The sequence below is a fragment of the Chenopodium album genome, chromosome 12 (assembly GCF_948465745.1).
Source record: "Chenopodium album chromosome 12, dcCheAlbu1.1, whole genome shotgun sequence".
Taxonomy (NCBI): Eukaryota; Viridiplantae; Streptophyta; class Magnoliopsida; order Caryophyllales; family Amaranthaceae; genus Chenopodium; species Chenopodium album.
Window position 1 is genome coordinate 17,637,095 of NC_137845.1, and position 7,949 is coordinate 17,645,043.

At 33.5% G+C, this 7,949-nt stretch overlaps 1 long non-coding RNA gene across 2 annotated transcripts; it reads right to left on the reverse strand.

Annotated features, from left to right (window-relative positions):
- Positions 1–805: 805 nt before the first annotated feature.
- Positions 806–3,589, reverse strand: LOC145572167 (uncharacterized). 2 transcript variants are annotated; one of them, XR_014096700.1, is made up of 4 exons: positions 3,133–3,589; positions 2,838–2,922; positions 1,463–1,566; positions 806–1,033 (listed from the first exon to the last, which is right to left on the reverse strand). It is a non-coding gene; the product is annotated as an uncharacterized LOC145572167 (long non-coding RNA). The 2 variants fall into 2 exon arrangements; XR_014096699.1 differs by lacking the exon at positions 1,463–1,566 and having other exon boundaries at positions 3,133–3,578.
- Between the last annotated feature and the right edge of the window lie 4,360 nt (positions 3,590–7,949).

Sequence of the window (7,949 nt, forward strand, 5' to 3'; positions counted from 1 at the left end):
CACAATCAGCCATTTTAAGAACCTAGCACAATCACATAATAATCAATTCAACCATTTATTTACCACACAAGCAACAACTATGCTAAAATAATCAAACACATGCTTTACTACAACAATATCACTTATATCAGAGTAATTCAAACAACAAAACAAACACAAAATCAAATTTTTCCCACTTCACAATTCTTCCCCAAACATATGAAATAAAAGAAAATATCAACTTTGATGTACATTCTTCCCCAAACATATGAAATCAAAAAGATATGAACTTTGACGTACATAGTCAAATTCAATACATTATTAAGCCAAAATCAACACAATTAACTGCGGTTTTCGTTACATACCTCCAATTGCAATCCGCCCTTCCTAGCATCATGAATTTTTCATAAAAACATACTCCCGCCTGTTTCTTTAATCGTACTACCTTTTTTGGAAAATTACTTTAACCCACTCTAATTTAACTCAGCCACATTAAATTGAGATGACATTTATACGTAGTAGGAAGCTACAGATTTTTTACTGATTAAAAGTTAAATGGTATCAAAGGTCAACTTATTCTAAGTTAATCAAAAGGTTTGCTTATTCTGGGAAGATCGGACAAAGGTTTGCTTATTTTTGACAAATTTTCCATATTAATAAACTTTGGTAAAATACAATAATTATCAATCTAAACATTATAAGCTAAATTTAAGCGACATCTACATATACATCAACTCTAAAATAATATTGAATTGATGTACCTATAAATTACAAACATGTCTCTCACAATTCACAATAAATAATACTCTATAACTAAAAAAGCTAGTTAGTTAAATGATACAATGATCAACCTTCAAATCTTGACAATTTTGTCTATGTCTGTTTAAATTATTTTCAGCTGTAATGGATATGTCATCCTAAAAGAATAGAGTGATAAGAGATGTACAATAAGCTAAACAAAATAATATAGAATGTCTTGTAGAAATCATCCTCTTGTAAGCTTGTTCACCCTTTTGAAGGTGCTTGTAGAATAAGCTTGAAATATTATTGACTCCTGTATCCAAAATCCACTACCTGTCAAATGGTAACCTCATAGACCAATCTCAAAGAATCAAAAAAATCTTAGCTCATGGAAAATCTAACAAAGTTCTAGCAATAAAAACAAATTGATTTCTCAACTTTTTGAACATTACAAGGCCAATGCAAGGAACTATAAAATGAAATTAATTAAGTTGGACGGGAGAAAGGGAACTCCACAGATGCATCCAACAAAGACAACACATAATAATTTCTACCAAGAGCGCAGCTATAATGACAAAAAATTTGAAATCCTAACCCCAAGAGTATTCACCTCAGTAAGAGAAAATTATTGAAATAAGGAAGATGCAACATAAAACTATACAAGTATATGCTCCAAATGATAGGATCTATCCATTTTTTTTTTTAAAAAAAAAAAAAAAAAAAGTAGAATGGTGAGACCAACCTCAATACCTCAAGACATAGAGCACAAAGTATCCCCGAAACCATCATGTCACTTTCTACTAATTCAAGAGGGAATATAGATACCAAATTTTTTATAAGAAATTCCTGCAATACAGTATTAGAAATTTTATGTACATACTCATAATCTCTGTGCCTTTAAGTCAATAGAAATTAATCATGCTAGTACACTAATATTGATAAATCTAAATTTTTTTTTCTACGACAATAAAGGAAAAAGAAATTTGTGCAATGCAATCACCAGACCAATCTGAAAAATTAAGTAAGTTCAATTTGTCTTTATATAGCTTCAACTAATCTCTACACTCGACAACATAATTTCTTTGCCTCTCCACATGAGTAGGTGTAGGAGTTCAATTATGCACTTTAACAAAACAAACTAACACTTATTTGGTGGACAAAAGTTTTCTATATAGTGATCAAATAGTGATAAATTAACACATACGAAGTATTATACTAAGAGAAGACATACAATGAGCATATAGTTATAACTTAACCCATTTTATATCAATGGCATATAGAGAGCAAATAGATACCGTGCATTGTACATAGTAGCTAATGAGAATTTTACATGTAGGAGGCACTCACCATTCTTAATCTTACATAGTGTAGAAACAGAATATCAAATTCAGTGGACATTAGTTTCTCATAAAACTAGTATCCAATTTAGATAATAATTAAATAGATTGTGACTTGAATACTAATAGATAATGATGTTAATCAAAGACAAAGAAGCAAGAAGAGCTTGCTCATAAGAATGTGCTAGTTTGCTCGTGTCTCCAGATTAGAGACACATCAAGTCAGATGTTTAAAATAATTATAACTAGCAAGCTTAAGTTAACAAAATGGCTATATATTAATTAACCTGTATAATTGCTCCATTAGCACAACTAAAGTAATCTGATGATTTAATACCAATGACTTAGCTTTATTGATTCCATGACTATATGGCCCACCTAAGCAAAATATCATTTTGGCTTAAAATTCTTCACGTTTTCAGTCACATGCACTAAAATTTTCAGATTAGAAATTACAACTATAAATCACAAGATAATAGGAAATCAATTTTCCATAAAATTTCAAACATAAAAAGGAAAATCAAAAATAAAACTCAAACATATCAAAATCCACTTTGATATTACTGGATAATGAATACTCACCACAACAATTAACAAATAACCTTATTAGTCAATTTTGTTTCCCTTATACCAGTGGTAATTAAATTGTCAAATTTCTCAAAGAAGTATAAAATCAAACACACAATATATCACAATCAAAGATTTTTCCCAGAATTGAAAAGCCATAACAAATCTTCCAGCCCTTCAAATTATACAACAAGACATCGGTTTAGAAATTACCCAGATCAATTTCACTCTTGCGCTCGAAGCTATCGCCACTACACCCAAATCCTCAAAAGTGGATGTTCTTTGATGCCAGATCACTCTGAAACCTGAGTTTGAAACTTTTTAGTTATAAAACCCAAAACTTGGTTTCAAAAAAAATAAATAAAATAAAACCTCAAAACTTCCATCAAATTAAATTAACAAACAAAAGAACATACCCTAGAAATCATTATTTAGTTCTTTTATTTTATCAAATAATCGTGTATAATTAATAAAAAATTCATAAATTAGGAGGAGATCGAGAGCATACCTTGATTTTATTGTTGATGAATAAGCTTTAGAGCAGTTTTAGAGGGGAGAGAGAGAAGTTGTGACTTTATGTGAAAAAAATGCGTAAAAGGATTTAAAGGAATAACCGAATAAGGGTGAAGGTAAGAGGAATCAAAGACTACTACTGTACTAATTTCCCAAACCAAAAAAAAAAAGTGAAATTAGTAACCTACCTAAATAAAGTTCATTACAAGTAATATGGTCAATAATATTTGACTTATTATTTGTAACTAGCCTTCTTTATTTTCATTACTACTAGTTGGGCTGCCTATCATTGACCTACTACTTGTAACTAGCCTTTGTTATGCCAGTTACTAATACTATTTTATTTATAACCAGCACTATCTACGTTAGTTACTAATACTCTTGTTGTAACTAACGTAAATTAAGCCAGTTACAAATAGGGGGTTACAAATAGCAATTTTTCTACTAGTGTAGTAGTAGTAGAAAGTTTAAGGAAATATATATGTTGTTTGGAACTTACGGTCAACAACAACAACAACAAGGAAGGAGGGGCTGCGGTGGTCGGTGGCCGACGACAACAGGTGGCGGCAGCAATGGTGGTAGTGTAGTGGTGGTTGGGCGCCGGTAAGAAGGAGCTCCGGCCAACTCACGATCAAAAGAAAAAATGAAAGAAAAAAGGATATGAAGAGGAAAGAAGGAGGAGATAGTTTGGAGGAAGAAGATGGAGTAAGATTTGCCTTACTTCATGGTTATTTATAGTGGTGGTATTGCTCTTTGTTCAACCTTCATCAATGAAGGAGGCAAGTGGGTGGGTTTTACCCCTCTTGCCGACATAGCTCCATAATTTTTTTTTATTTATAATAATAATAATAATAATAATAATAATAGTATTGGAGTAGAATGCTAATAGGTAGGTTGACATACCATTTTTGTACATATGAATTGATCTTGTGAAAAAAAGCAAATTTGGTATTTTGTCATCTGAATCGGGTACAAAGTGTTAACGATTAAAATCTGATTTAGATACGACAAACTTTCACTTGCCTCGTATAATTAAAATCTTTATAAAATATAGGTATAAAATTATCTTGTAAAATCATATAAATATTTTTGTATGATAAAATATTTCGGAAAATCCATATTTAATAATTATTAAACGACTTAAAAATACGGGGCATTAGACTCAGTGAATTCTACATTTCACGCCCTGGTTTAAGAACATAACCTCGGGTCAAGTATGGACTCCTTGGAGTAGGGCTGGCAAATGGATCAGGTCGGGTCGGGTTCGTGTTCGGGTCACCTGATTTCGGGTCAGCTACCCCCCAACCCAAACCTGATCCATTTAACTTTTCAGGTTGAAAACCCCAACCTGAATCTGATATTTTCACGTTCGAGTCAACCCGAAATTGACCTTATATGACCTGATTTTTTATTTGGGTTAAAATCAGGTTTCTTTAACCTGAAATTTACCCGAACCAAACCTGATATATTAAGGTTCGGGTTAACCCAAAATTGACCTGAATAAATTTTTTTTCATTTCAAACACAAGTTGTTCAGAGGTTAAGCCTTTTAATTCAAACCAAAATTAAATAGCGTAGTTTAACAAAGTAACAATCCTAATTAACGATTATAAAACAATAAAAAGTGTGATTCACTAATTACAAACCAAGTTTCAAAAGATAATAAGGTTTTTATAACACAAATTACAATTCTCAAACAATAATAGAAGATGCAATAAGATTTTCATTTGGATTAAGATCGAACAATGTTGTGCCTGTCATCCTTGTTCACCACCTCAAGCTTCAAAATTGATCACACAGCATTTCCAATTGAACATGGGTGGCTACTTCTTGCTGCCAAACCTATAAAGCTAAACAACACTAATATAATTAAAACATGCATATGATCTAAATCAGACTACATCTAACTAGTAAGATCTAAATCAGACTAGATCTAACTAGTAAGATCTAAATTAAAACATGCATGCTAATGAAAAGCAGAAATAAACAACAAATATTAGCAAGAATCACCATAACATAAACAACATTTAACAATAAAAATTAGCATTAACATTCGAAAATTAGCAAAATCAACCGTATAATAACATAAACAACAACATTTAACATCAGAAATTAGTAATAACATTCGAAAATTAGCATGTAAAAAACCAAAATAAAAGAAAGTAGGTAATAAAACAACAGAAGAATTCGAAAATAAACAAAAATAGCATGTAAAAAAAACGAAAAAAAAAACAGAAAATAAATTAAGAAGTAAGATACCTTGATTGATGAAGGAGAGGATCTGAGGAACGCGTCTTGTGGAGGAGTGAAGGAGTCAAGCCGTGAAGGAGATGACGAAGTACTCGAATTTCAACAATGGTGGAGTATTCGGATTTAACAATGGCGAAGGATTTTAGGGTTTTTGAGGAGAGAGAAAATTTAAGAGAGAGAAGGTTGTAAAACGGCTGAAGGAAATGAGGGAAAAGAAGAGGATTCTAGGGTTTTGATAATATATATGGAAGCTGCCTCCTTAGTGAATTGGCCTGGGCTATTAGAAATTTAGAAGGTTTTTACGATTTTTTTTTTTAAACAAATTATTTTGGGTTATCAGGTCGAGTTCAGGTTGACCCGACCTGATATTGACCTGAGTTTTTTTCTCGAATTAAGTAGGTCGTTTTCGGGTTGAGATTTTCAACCTTAACCTAACCCATTTAATTTCGGGTTCGGGTTCGTGTCGACCTATTTAAGTTTTCGAGTCAAAAATCTCAACCCTAACCCGCTTTTTTCGGGTTGGGTTCAGGTTGGGTTTTCAGGTTGGGTCAGCTTTTGCTAGCCCTACCTTGGAGTATTTAGAGGAAGTATTGTGAGAGAATAAGGAGGCTAGTATTTAGGCTAAAGAGGGAGAAGAGAATGATTTTGGTGTAGGGAGAAAGAGAATGATTTTTGGTGCCCCGAAACTGATGAAATCAGGTTCGTATTTATAGAGGAAACGAATAGGGAAATGCACGGAACCTTAGAAGAGATAAGAGCCGTGGAAAAACCCTAATTGGGCACCGTGACACGGTGTGTGTACCGTGACATGGTACTGGGAACTGTGGCACAGTACAGTACATCGTGTCGCGGTGTACAGTTTGTCCAAACATGTGTCCAAATTCATTTAGCGCGTGAGAAAAAACTCGAAAAAAAACACGTGAAAGTACCGTGACAGGGTGGAGAATGCCGTGACATGGTACAATGCACCGTGGCACGTTGGCATACACTGTGACGCGGCATTTTAGCTGTTGTGCAGTAATTCCAGTTTTTTACGCGTTTTTAAAACTATGATAACTTTTGATCCGTAACTTGGAATAAGGCATATAATATACCGTTGGAAAGCTTATCAAGTTTACTTTCCAACACAATTAAAATCAGTTAAAATCTTTTGAAGATTTTACGATATGGTCGTTTTAGTGAAAGGGTGTCGGTTTTGGGCCGAGTTTAGTGTTTTGCTCATATCTTCTTCATTTTAATCGGAATTGGGCTTATGATATACCACTGAAAAGCTTATTTCAAGGCATATCCAACCAAATAAATATTTGGATAAAAATTATAGGGCCACAAAATCAGATTAGCTCGGTTTTTGTGGTCACAAAAAGAGGAAAATAAGTAATGGTTTGGGGAAATGGGCTAAGAATTGGGTTAGTTTATGAAATGTATTGAATTGAAATATGGATCAAGCACTCCAAAAATTAAATACTCAGCCCAACCAATAATAACGGTAAAAGGTTGTTCATCATCGGGTCTGGTTTTGGGGAGACATTTTTAGGTGTCTACAGTTGGAATGAAACTTAGTTATGAAAATACTATCCACGTAGGCTTGGTAATATATTTGGGGTAATTTTTACTTTAGAGACAAACCGCTATCTTAAGTAGCGGTGGTTATAGTCTAAAACCGCTGCTTAAGGTAGCGGTTTGCCTTTAGTATACTCCAAGTAAAGATACGGAGTAGCATTATAAAGGGTAAAACCGCTACCTCATAAACCGCTACTTGAGGTAGCGGTTTTACTCTGAAAAATAAAAAAAACAAAAATAAACTTATCTGAGCTTACGTGGACAATAGTTTCGTAATTAAGTTTTATTCCGACGCAAAAGTGTAAATAAGTTTTAAAGTAACCATATTTTGGTAAATCATCCCATTCTAGTCCCTAATCAAGATGTCTTACAAGGGTAAAGACGTCATCAAGTGCCATGCCTCATAAATATTTAAATAACGTTTAAGTATAAGGAAGAAAGAGAAAAAAGTGGTGTGGGCACCATACTTTTTTTTTATAATTTTTTTAAAGATTTGCATTTACGTGCAATAGGAGGGGGTTTGCCCAGTTAACCAGTGTTTAACAAAATTTGTTAATCATTTTATTTTTTTCAAAAAAAAAAAATCACACCCTCTTCTTCCCAACCACACCTCAAGGTCCTCAACCACGCCAATACTATCACACCCACCTCAACCATCCAAAACCCATCACAACTACCACCATATTACCACCATATCTCCGTCTTCCCGCTCGATCTTCTTCTTCCCTCACCATCTTCCTCTTCTTCTCTTCTTAAGCGCTCATTGCCGTGAATAAAATGAAACCCTAGCTACAAAGAGTGTCAAGTAGGGGCATATCAGCCCCGGGTAGCATCTTCTTAACGACAACAATTTTAACCACCTTATGTGGTGGAAATGGAGGAGATGATAATGGAGGAAGCTACACTTACGAAGGATTGAGGAGTCAAGAATGGAAGAGATCTGAGCTTGGGAAGAGGAAGAAAGTTCTAAAAGGACTAAGACCCTATTCTTTTGAGCTTCTGG